At 40.3% G+C, this 10,655-nt stretch overlaps 2 long non-coding RNA genes across 2 annotated transcripts; both read right to left on the reverse strand.

Moving 5' to 3' along the window:
• Positions 1-3,899: 3,899 nt before the first annotated feature.
• On the reverse strand, positions 3,900-4,410 carry LOC310867946. Its single transcript, XR_014570043.1, has 3 exons — positions 4,291-4,410; positions 4,108-4,199; positions 3,900-4,018 (listed from the first exon to the last, which is right to left on the reverse strand). It is a non-coding gene; the product is annotated as an uncharacterized lncRNA (long non-coding RNA).
• Positions 4,411-6,584: 2,174 nt separating this feature from the next.
• On the reverse strand, positions 6,585-7,157 carry LOC310868003. Its single transcript, XR_014570049.1, has 3 exons — positions 7,069-7,157; positions 6,846-6,969; positions 6,585-6,677 (listed from the first exon to the last, which is right to left on the reverse strand). It is a non-coding gene; the product is annotated as an uncharacterized lncRNA (long non-coding RNA).
• Positions 7,158-10,655: the final 3,498 nt, after the last annotated feature.

A 10,655-nucleotide genomic window follows, 5' to 3' on the forward strand; every position in this document is an offset into this window, starting at 1 on the left:
AACAAAAAACATGGCAAAACAAAACAAAATCCTATGTATACATGTATGTAATCTGGCACCACTGCTGTATCAGGCACAAGTAGTCATTACATAATTTGCTGGGGCAGTGCATACGCATCAAAATATGCTGGGACGGTGCATACGCATCAAAAGTGGTGCAAAGTAACCACAGTATACAGCTAATCAACTTACAAATTACATTATACATATACACAGATGCATTTAGTATTAATATCACTATAGCCCAAGATTAAGTAAATTGAAAGCAATTGACAATTTAAAATAAATAATGATACTGTATACGTGGTAACATTTTATATACCTTTTTTTTCCATCAGATAGATGATTTATATTTCTTTGAGAAACTACGTAACGAAAAGGCCTTGTGCACTCCTACAAGGACAGGTGCGTCGGAGCCAACTGCAATTCATGAGAAGAAAAGGGTTCACTTATAGAGTAGTAGTTAACTACTACTCTATAAGTGAAAGACAGTGTGCGGGACCCTTTTCTTCTCTTTGAGAAACTAAAGAGGGATCCAGAATAATTCTAAATCGTTAAAACTGTATTTCTTTTATAGATAGAAACTTGTACCATACTTCATAATACTACTTTTTTACATACATAAAGTAGGTATGTAGCAAATAGCTTAACCTAATAATTCAACATTTCAAACGTTCCTTCACATAGCAGTCACGTATACCCATGTCAGAGTACCCGTTCCACTCTGTGTCCCTTTTATGCCCAGATATGAAGATTTCTGTATCTGTCTCTCTCTGTCCCTTCATTCTATGGATTTTTGTGTCAAGGCATGCCCAAATATGAACTGAAGTGATGTCAACAGTCAGAACGGGCCAGCTCCATATATGGAGATATAGGGGTGCAGGTACAGGCCCGGGCAGAGGCTTTTGGGCTGGTTCTGGACAATCGTGCATCTCTGTCTCTCTCTGTCTCTCTCGCTGTCTCTCTCGCTGTCCTTTCCTTTAATCCACCCGACACTGATCGACATATACGTCACCATCGAAAGCCGTCACTCATGCTTATGAGTAATGACTACTTGTCCTTGATATAGCAGTGGTGTCATAAGTTGGTAGAGATTCTCCATTGTCTAATCGTCATCGTCCTCATCCTCATCTGAGCTGTGTTCTTGCCAGTGTGTTTCATCCTCCATCGCCACCTCCTGTTCCAACAACATTGGACTTGGTCCAAGAATGGCCTTGTATGCTCTCGCTGCAGTCTGCTGTTGTAGTTTATGGTCCTCAAACCTTCGCTTCAGCAGACAGATGAGGCCCTGGGAACCCTCCTCTGTCAATCCATTTGGAAAATCTAGAATGTATATGAAGAGTGGAATAAAGTTCACACTAAACTTTGTCGATAACACTATATTAAGGTCGCCTTTATAATGCATTATAAGCTCATTTATAATGCATATTATTGATGCTTATGCTTATACGACATTATTCCATTTAATACACATTGGTTGTTATGCATTGACAGACATTACAGCACTTCTCTATGTGTCTTTATAATCACCTACGTTATAATGTGCTTTATACTTCCACTGAGCATAATAATGCATTATGACCAGCACTTATGTTATAAACGTGGTTATATGTTGTTATACATGATTATAAGTGTTATAATGCCTTATAAGCACATTATAACGCATTATAAAGACGACGTTAATATAAAGTGTTCTTTTCTGACAGTAGAGATCTCAAATACATAGCAACAAATAAAACATAGATTAGTTACAAAATACTAACATGATAGCAGTCACCTGACATTTTTCACTTACCTCTTGTCTGTGTGCTCATTGAAATGGTGTCCATCTGTGTCTGGACCTTTGACTGAGAGTCCTTGAGGAAAGCAAGGTGCTGCATCATCTCCTTTGTAATGATGTGCTTTTCCTCTACCAGCCGCGAAAGAAGCATGCGTTGGTCAAAGAGCTGCTTCTTGGTCAGGATATCAACACCATCTGTGAAGGAATGACAACATGATTAGTCGTGGGTTTTTTTAGAGGTGAAATGGAGCAAGAGACATTGGCATCCAAAAGCATACAGCTGTGAGTGCATGGGAGTCAGTGTTGTTATGGTAAATGGTGCATTTATATTTACATAGATGTGCATTACATTCACACACATTCATACACCGATGGCAGAGGAAACCATGCAAGGCACCAACCAGCACATCAGGAGCAATGAGGCTTGGCGTGTAGACAGACAGACAGACAGACAGACACACACACACACACACACCTTAATGTATTAGTTTAGATACCTGCGTTCTGTTCCTGCCAAGGCCATATCATGCTCTGGGAAGCTTTGTTGGACAGCTTCTGCACAACAGAGCTCATGTCCACAGGGCTTGCGTCAGCGTGTTGGTTGTATCTCTCGAGCTCTTCCAACAACCTTTTCTTCTCCTGGCCAATTTTCTGGCTGATCTTCTGGCGCCTTTTATTGCGATCTATAAAAGAGTAGTATTACAAAAAAAAGCTGTGATGGGGCTCTGTCAAAGGAATGAATGAATTAACGTTTAATGTATTTATTTATTATTTAAATTTTACGGGGCAATGTGTAGGTTTCAAATCGTTTTAAATTATCTAAATTAAATTAAATTATCAAACAAGATATGCTTCATAACATTGCCCTCAACCATAATGCAAACCTAGGGGGGATGCCCCCCTCAAACAGCTGGCCCAGGGACTCTGCCAGTCGGATAACCATATAGAAAACAAAAAGAAAGCTACCTGACATACTGGAAAGAGACACCCAAACCCAAAGCAAATGTAGTTCTATCTAGCAATAAAACCAAACGAGAACCAAAACCAGCCTTAACTAGGTACAGACTCAGCGAACAGAGTATTGCAATACAGAAAGGCCACCAGAGACAGCCCCCGCTTTCAAGCCAAGGAAATGTAGGAAACAGCTACACATTTGATTCTAATCACCTACCAAAACATCAGAGCACATACTTCAGATTACACTCACCCAACATGAGTTTGAAAAAATGACCAATAACAAAAAAACTCCCAAACCTACTAGGAGATATACAACACCATCCAAACAAAGCAAGATTTGTGAACTCTTGCGATAAAAGGCGGCTTGCGAATGGAATACAACCACCCCAAGGATAACAAACCATTGATTGACCTACTGCAATTATAAACAGAGCTGCTACCTTTAAACCAATATTAAATATATTTTTTGTATACTATGCTACCATTTCTTCCAAAGCAACTGCAAAGGACTGATGCTATTTATTTCAAAAAGCTTTATATACCCTGTATATAACGACACAATGTGACATAGCTCTGTTTACACAACACGTGTTGTCATTTTCAGCTGACAAAGAAATTCTTCAGTAGACAGTCTGTTACGAGCCACTGTCTTAACAAACACAATCATGCAAGTATGCAGCTGAAACATTTAAGCTTAAACTATAGGTACTATACATACCATTATCCCTGTAAATGTAGTGCTTCTTTTGGCAGATGCTCACAAAAAGTGCTTCAATGGAGAGCTGCAAAGCATGGACATTCACAGCACTGGCCGCTGCACTTCCTAAGAAAGAATAAATAATCACACACATTGTTTTAGTTTTTTCCTGTTTACCGACAGACTTATTACTTAGTTTTCTTTGTTTGTCATCTATATTATTTGTAATTATTTGGTAAGGGTAGGCAAATTAAGCTAATTAGCTTCAGCCTACACCTTTTTTGGTCATAGCAATGTATCTTTATTTATATACCGTTATGAGACCAAAATGAAACATTGAAAGTGAAGTGAAAAAGTGATTTACTTACAGTACCCATCCCTGCACCATAACATATAGGCTACAGCTACAGTATATGCATTACAGCCAAAGAGTCTGACAGTGTTTGTGTAAAAGATTCTTCCTTACCGGTCTTGGCCCACTGCTTGACATCAAGAACCCACTGTTGTAGCATGTCATCGCTACAATGGAACTGCTCCTGCAACTTTGTCAAGTTCTCAGCTACCTCCAAAGTCTTCTCTAGTGTCTGCAAAATTGCAATACAGAAACATGTCATAGTATTTGAAGTTTCACATGTAGCTGCTTGAAATAGTTATCCCCTTTTCATCAACATACCTTTTTGTATCTCGAAGACAAAGCAATGTGTAGGCCATTCTCTTTGCGGAGATTCCAACCCATTGCATGCACAGTAAGCATGTCAGTTCTTACTGTAAAGAACACAAATGCTAATAAGAATGTGTTGAAAATGTTGTATGTGTAACTTTGCAGGGTAGCATGGGGTTAAATAAGCTTACAGACCTGACTTTGTCATGTATTTAGTGGTCAGAGCACATCGGGAGAGATAACTGTTGACTTGCTCTACTTCTTCTCCCAACGTTGTTCCGATACCTTCCTGGTTCCTTGCATTCCACTGGATCTACAGGAAGTATGGAATTGTTTAACAGTGTGGAAGCTAGCATGATCACAATTGATGCATATCCTGAGGTCACTTGGTTTGTGTGGCTAATCATTTATTTTGAGAATTTAAATGAATAATTTAATTTAAGTCATAAACAAAAATGTAAGAAGCATCACCTCGCACTTGGTATTGTGTGCTTTCGCATGCATCACTGACAAGCAATGTTTCTGTTGCTGAAGGGGTTGAAGATGACTCAGGTTCTCAGACACCTTCTCCAAGTATGGCACATATCGGCAGGTCACATCCATGGCCAAATATGTAGCACTCTGGAACTCTTTTTGGAGAAACATTGGATATGCAAAGATTTCCCCTCTATACATATTGAGACCTTTTTTGGGGGGAAATTAATATTAGAGAGCATAGTACAATGAAGGGCCTCTAATCATCTACATTTTTTTAATTTGAACTCATCAGGATTATATATACTAATACCAACCTTTGAGAAGGAAGCCATGCCTACAAACAGCAATTTCAACACCTTCTTCATCCAACTTGTTGGCCTGTTTGGATGACTCTCGAGCAGCTCTCCAATGTGAATCTCCACACATGGCTTTCCCTGCAGTCTGCAAAGTACATATTTCGAAGATATTAGGAGTTGATTAAAGACAATAGATAGCAGGGCTATCTACAAAATTATTACAGTAATTACTCTTTATTGGCTGTTAAAAACTTACACTTTTTACAACTCCTCTGACCTCCTCAACAAAAGTGGACACGTCGGAGTCTTTTGCTAAGAAAAGTCCATCAAAGAACCCAGGATCTTGACTCCTAAAACAATAGAGTGAGTCAGTCAGTGACACACACACACACACACACACACACACCAATAGGAAGGTCAAAACTCACTGATTTGCTTTCTGGAACCTGTAAAGTTTTCTGTTCCCATCAACAGAAACAGCCACCATTTCAGGGCTACAGGCCGGACAGACAAACAGTTCCTTTCCCAGAAGCCGGTTCTCTACAGAGTTGCAGTAAGTGTACTGCAGAAAGCTCCTCTGAAAAGAGTCTGCATTCACTTTTCCAGTCTGAAAGAAATACATAATATAATGGAAAAAAAAATCTGTACAACTGTCCAACCGTACGACATTATCAAACGAATTACTCACTCTTCCAAAATGCACTGTTCTCTGGTCTAACAGGGTTGTGAAGGCTTGTCTCGACATTCCTGGAGCTGTAGTCTTCATAGCTTCAAAGGAATGGAAGATGTCTTTGTGGAATAGGGTCTGTCCTTGCATTGTTGTAGGCCAGTAGCCACTTCTTATAAAGTCCCTGACCTCTGGAGACCACTGCTTACTGCACTGGTTGCATGATAACAACGGAACGTGAAGATCATAACGGCCTGAGAGTACATGAGACAAAAGTAACAGGGGGCACGGAAGTTATGTTGTCCTTTAAACACATACCTATCCACATCGCGTGTGTGTGTATCTAGATTGATAGACATAAATTCCTACCATTTATGCAAACCAGTATGATGGGTCTACCGACAGATACTGCAACATTAAATGTGTCGCAGGTGCATATATTTGCCGGATAGGCGGTTGGCAGCAAACAGTCTGAAAAGACAAGAGGACAATCTGGATGAAATGTTTGGTTTGAATGAAGGTACATGGATAACAAATTTTAATATAGGAGACAATGTTGTATGTTAATTTAAAAAAGAGACACAAACCTTGTTCACAAATGGTGTATTTACCATCGATGAGTTTCACTGACTCCGTTGGGGGAATGTATTTATAATACCCGAACATTGTGGTTTGCCTATTGTGTAGAATGTGATGTTCATGAACCAAACGGTCACATTCCACACAAAACCACTCTGACGGCATACAGTCCCCACAACGGATGACTGCTTCTCTCAAACGACAGTGTTGACACACCATCTTCACAATAGTCTCTGCAGACAGCAAGTTGTCGACATTGTGTTCTCTTGCTTGTTGCCAAGAGAAGTGTGCATCTTTCTGTCTTTGGGTCCAATTGGGCTGTTCTACACCATGATCCTGCACATCAATGCCTGCCGAGTCCTGTATAAGCTCCTCGAGCCTCTGCAAATTAAAATCTTTGGGAGGGAAATGGAAAAACAAACATACCGTAATTTGCAACACCACTGCCACAGCTTTCTTTTGAGGAGTGTATTTTAAGTAGTTTTTATACTTACCAGGTTCTTGGTAGCCAAGACATGGAGATGAGACAGATTTACTGACAGAGGCAGTGGATGTAGATGTAACTATTTGGAAGTAAAAATATCAAAAACCACATTAGACCAAATAATTTCAAACTCTTAGGCAGTATAAATATCACAACAATAACACTATCAAACGATTACCCTACACCTAATCAAAGACCACTCTCTATGAATGAAGTCCTTGCCATACGTTTTGAGATGGAGACTAACCATTAGTTGAAGTCCTTTTCCTTGGTCTCTTTCCTGTGGGAAGAGGAACCCCATTTGCGTCTCTCTTCAACCAGATCACTTCAGGGCATGAGACTTCAGGTTTCTTTGTCACTGGCAGTTTCTTCTAGATGGACACACGTCATGAAATATAGAGAAATAGGCATCAACTAACAGAAGTTAAATTAATTAGGCCTACACATTGATGTACAAGAATGTAACTTACTTCTGCCTTCATTAATGCTTGCCCGACCAGAGCAAGACCTTCCAATCTGGCCTTATTAGACACCGAGTCTGCCTTTATGTGGGTTGACATTGTACTGAAACAATAAAAAAATGTGTAAGTTGTTAGTCATTAGTAAACGGTTGGACCCTGTTAGAATGGAAACAAGTGTAATGCTTTATCATGGTGATATCTTCCACAGTAACTGTTTTTGTATGAACCTGTGGAATAACTATAAATCAATCAGGCGTCAATCAGTAGGACATCCTACACCTACCTATGTGGATGTAGGCTACAAAAAACACAAAACAGAAAAGAGCTGGCCAAAAGTAGATTGTACGTAGACTGGACTCTGGAGACACCAATGGAGGGCTTGTCTAAGAATGACAAGAGAGTTTGAGAGATTAAGTATTTGGTTTAGTACTCTTCCACAGTGCGGGGCAATATGCCAACTACACTGTATTCCTAACTACACCCTGCTGGATTCCTAGATACTTAATCTTAATCAATGTGCTGGATATAATAACCAAAAACATTTCTGGTTGGTGCCGGGCCATCCTCCAGCAAGTAAATAAGTCGCACATGAGCATAAGTAGTAATATTTTATTTTATTTTTATCCCAGTTTTTTAACCCAGTGCCAATTATCCTGGGTGCTACACTTCCTCTGCCAACCTGGGGGGGCAGCGGACTGACCTCATGCCTCCTCCTATGCATGAGGAGTCCAAGCTGCTTCTTTTCACCTGACGGGGGAATTTCCCCGGCCGGACGTAGCGTGTGGAAGGAACACGTTATTCCGACTTTCCCCTCCATCAGGCGGCCCAGCTGGCCAGGGGGATGTAGTTTTAGAGACCAGGATTACTGCATGTTTTTGTGAGGGTACCTACCCTAGGGGATACGGGGAGAACATGCAAACTCCACATAGAAAGGTCCCTTTGCCTCGGGTATGGGCACTGATGACGCGGAGGAGGGAACACGCCCCCAGCACCCACAGCGTCCAGAGTGGGAATCGAACCCAGGACCTTCTAGCTGTGAGGCGACAGCACTACCGACTGTTCCACCGTGCCCCCAAGTAGTAATATTTTGATTAAATGAAAATGGTGGGCTCTATTGTAAACAAGTATTAAATGCTTTATGGTGTCGTCCACTCACAGTTAACAGTTTTGTATTGAGTTCTGCTTGAAATATACTGTAATTCTGCAATAGTCCGGCAGCTGTGGTGCACGGGTGGGAAATTTGGTATAGTATTCTTTATTGGCCTAAAATATTGTCTATATATATATATATATATATATATATATATATATATATATATATATATAATATACGTATACATTCATGAATCCACTTGTTGACCGGCTGTCGGTATATGTCAAAAATCCCAAACTTTCCTTATGCTTCAAGTAGCATGTGACATGTAAAACTATGGGGTTTTCATGATTCTGAACCAAGCTTTCGTTTTGCACAAAAAATACTCCTTGGGCTATAAAGAGCCATAGCCACTTGCCCAAAATGTGCTGATCGACTTCATCACATTTGTCACGACTGCTATGGCCATGAATGCATGTATAGACAATATTTTAGGCCAATACAAAAAAGACTATATAGCCTACCACGTGTCTCACTTTAAACAAAAGAAGCCTGTCGGCTGACGGACTACAGACTGTTAATAAAATATTCAATCAATCAAACAAAAAAAGCGGTGTGAACTATAGTCTTGATCACTTTCTGTAAACCTATTGTGAACCTACTGTGTCCATGTTATTGTTAGCTAGCAGCCATATGCTAACCCTAGCTAGGTAGGTCTTTAGTTCTAACTTGTATCTGAACTGAATGCAATAATTATGTCACATGGCCCCGTCATTTAACGTGAGGCAAAAAAGACACAACAACTAGATCGATATAGACTTTGATACAAAAATATACCTTACCTTTCTAGTGAGACAACTGCAGTTAAGGTACTAGCATAGTACTGTAGTGGTGTAGTAGTTACTAGTAGACGCTCAGACGGATATAAAACCGGATCTTAAACAAGAGAATGCTTCCGGTTTCCGGACAAAACTAAGATAAATTAAATAATACAATAAAAACATCCATATCTACATATTCCGTGTGGATTTCAAATATAAGGTTATTAACCCATGCCCACTGATGTTACAATTATGTACGGTCGATCAACTAATAATAATAATTATTATTATCGTGGTCTGGGAGGGAAGTCTGTTAATTTCGTTGAAAAGTTACGTGTTGCTCATTTCATATCGACAGCACCTGGAAGAGTGGATTACGTCTGCATCCAAAAAAATTAAGTGCTTACCCCATGGATGTTAAAATGCTTTGCGGGCCCTCAGAATTAACCATATCTTCCGTGTTGTTCAATTAAAAAGCATTTTAATCCGATCGATGGCCATTTCTTCCTATTTCTTTCAACTACGACCCTATCGTTTAGTAGGTGTACTGCATGCTGATACAGTGAACGTTCTTTTAGAAAGTTGCGTTCGATCCGATTAAAATGCTTTTTATTAAACAATACGGAAGGAACGGGTACTTCCGTGAGCCCGTCAAATATTGTAACAATTATGGCCTTGGGATAAGCCTAAAGATGAACGTTTATGTAGAAGTAAGGGCCAAATGTGGAGGAAGTAAACGATGGCTTCATAGCCATGCCCAAATATGTATTACAGGCGGAGCCTTAAATGTTATAAAATGAATTACAAAAAGTCAATAACAATTATGTTTATTAAAATACAATACCATACATACATAAAAATGCACGAGAGAAGCGATATCAGCTTGGATCGTTTCAATTTTTTTTTAATTTTTTTAACCTATAGGTTTCAATGGTGGGCATAATAGTACGCTATGAACGGACTTGTGGTGTGGGTTTTTTTTTAAGTCACGTGACATCATCCGGGACACGAATCCATAGGTTTCACTGGTGGGACTTTTAGTATGATATGAACGGACTGCGGTACCTACTAGTATTCTATGAACGGAACGGCAGTGTACCAGTCCGTTCTATTTCAACGAGTTGGCCTGCGACCAGGTTGGGCATATATATATACGGGCCATTTATAGCATTATATCGCTCTCTCTCTCTCTCTATCTCTCTCTCTATCTCTCTCTCTCTCTCTCTCTCTCTCTCACACACACACACACACACACACACACATTCTCGCGATAAAACAATACAAATGATTCCCTCAAGAAAATATCTATCTGGATTGGTTTATCGATGGTGCATCTGCGGAGCGGGAGCGCAGCAAACCAATCACAAAGCAGTGACATTTTCGCGGGGAAAATATTTCATATATATAGTGGGGCTTTAAACCCCCAATGTCAGAGCGACACCATGGATCTTCAGCTGAGACGTCGGAGGCTCCTGCTCATTCTTGCCGCCTTGGAGGAGGAAGAAGTTCGGGAACTTCGCCCCCGCTGTGTCTGGGTCCACAGTATACTGCAGCAGCGCCAACGTTTGGGTACATTCTACACCCTGGTCCAGGAGCAGCGACTGGACCGAGACCGCTTTCAAGCGGCGTTCAGGCTCACCGTCGACCAGTTCGACGAGGTCTTGAGAAGAGTTGGTCCACGT

Source organism: Protomyctophum parallelum, assembly GCF_964188405.1.
Source record: "Protomyctophum parallelum genome assembly, chromosome: 12".
Lineage (NCBI taxonomy): Eukaryota > Metazoa > Chordata > Actinopteri > Myctophiformes > Myctophidae > Protomyctophum > Protomyctophum parallelum.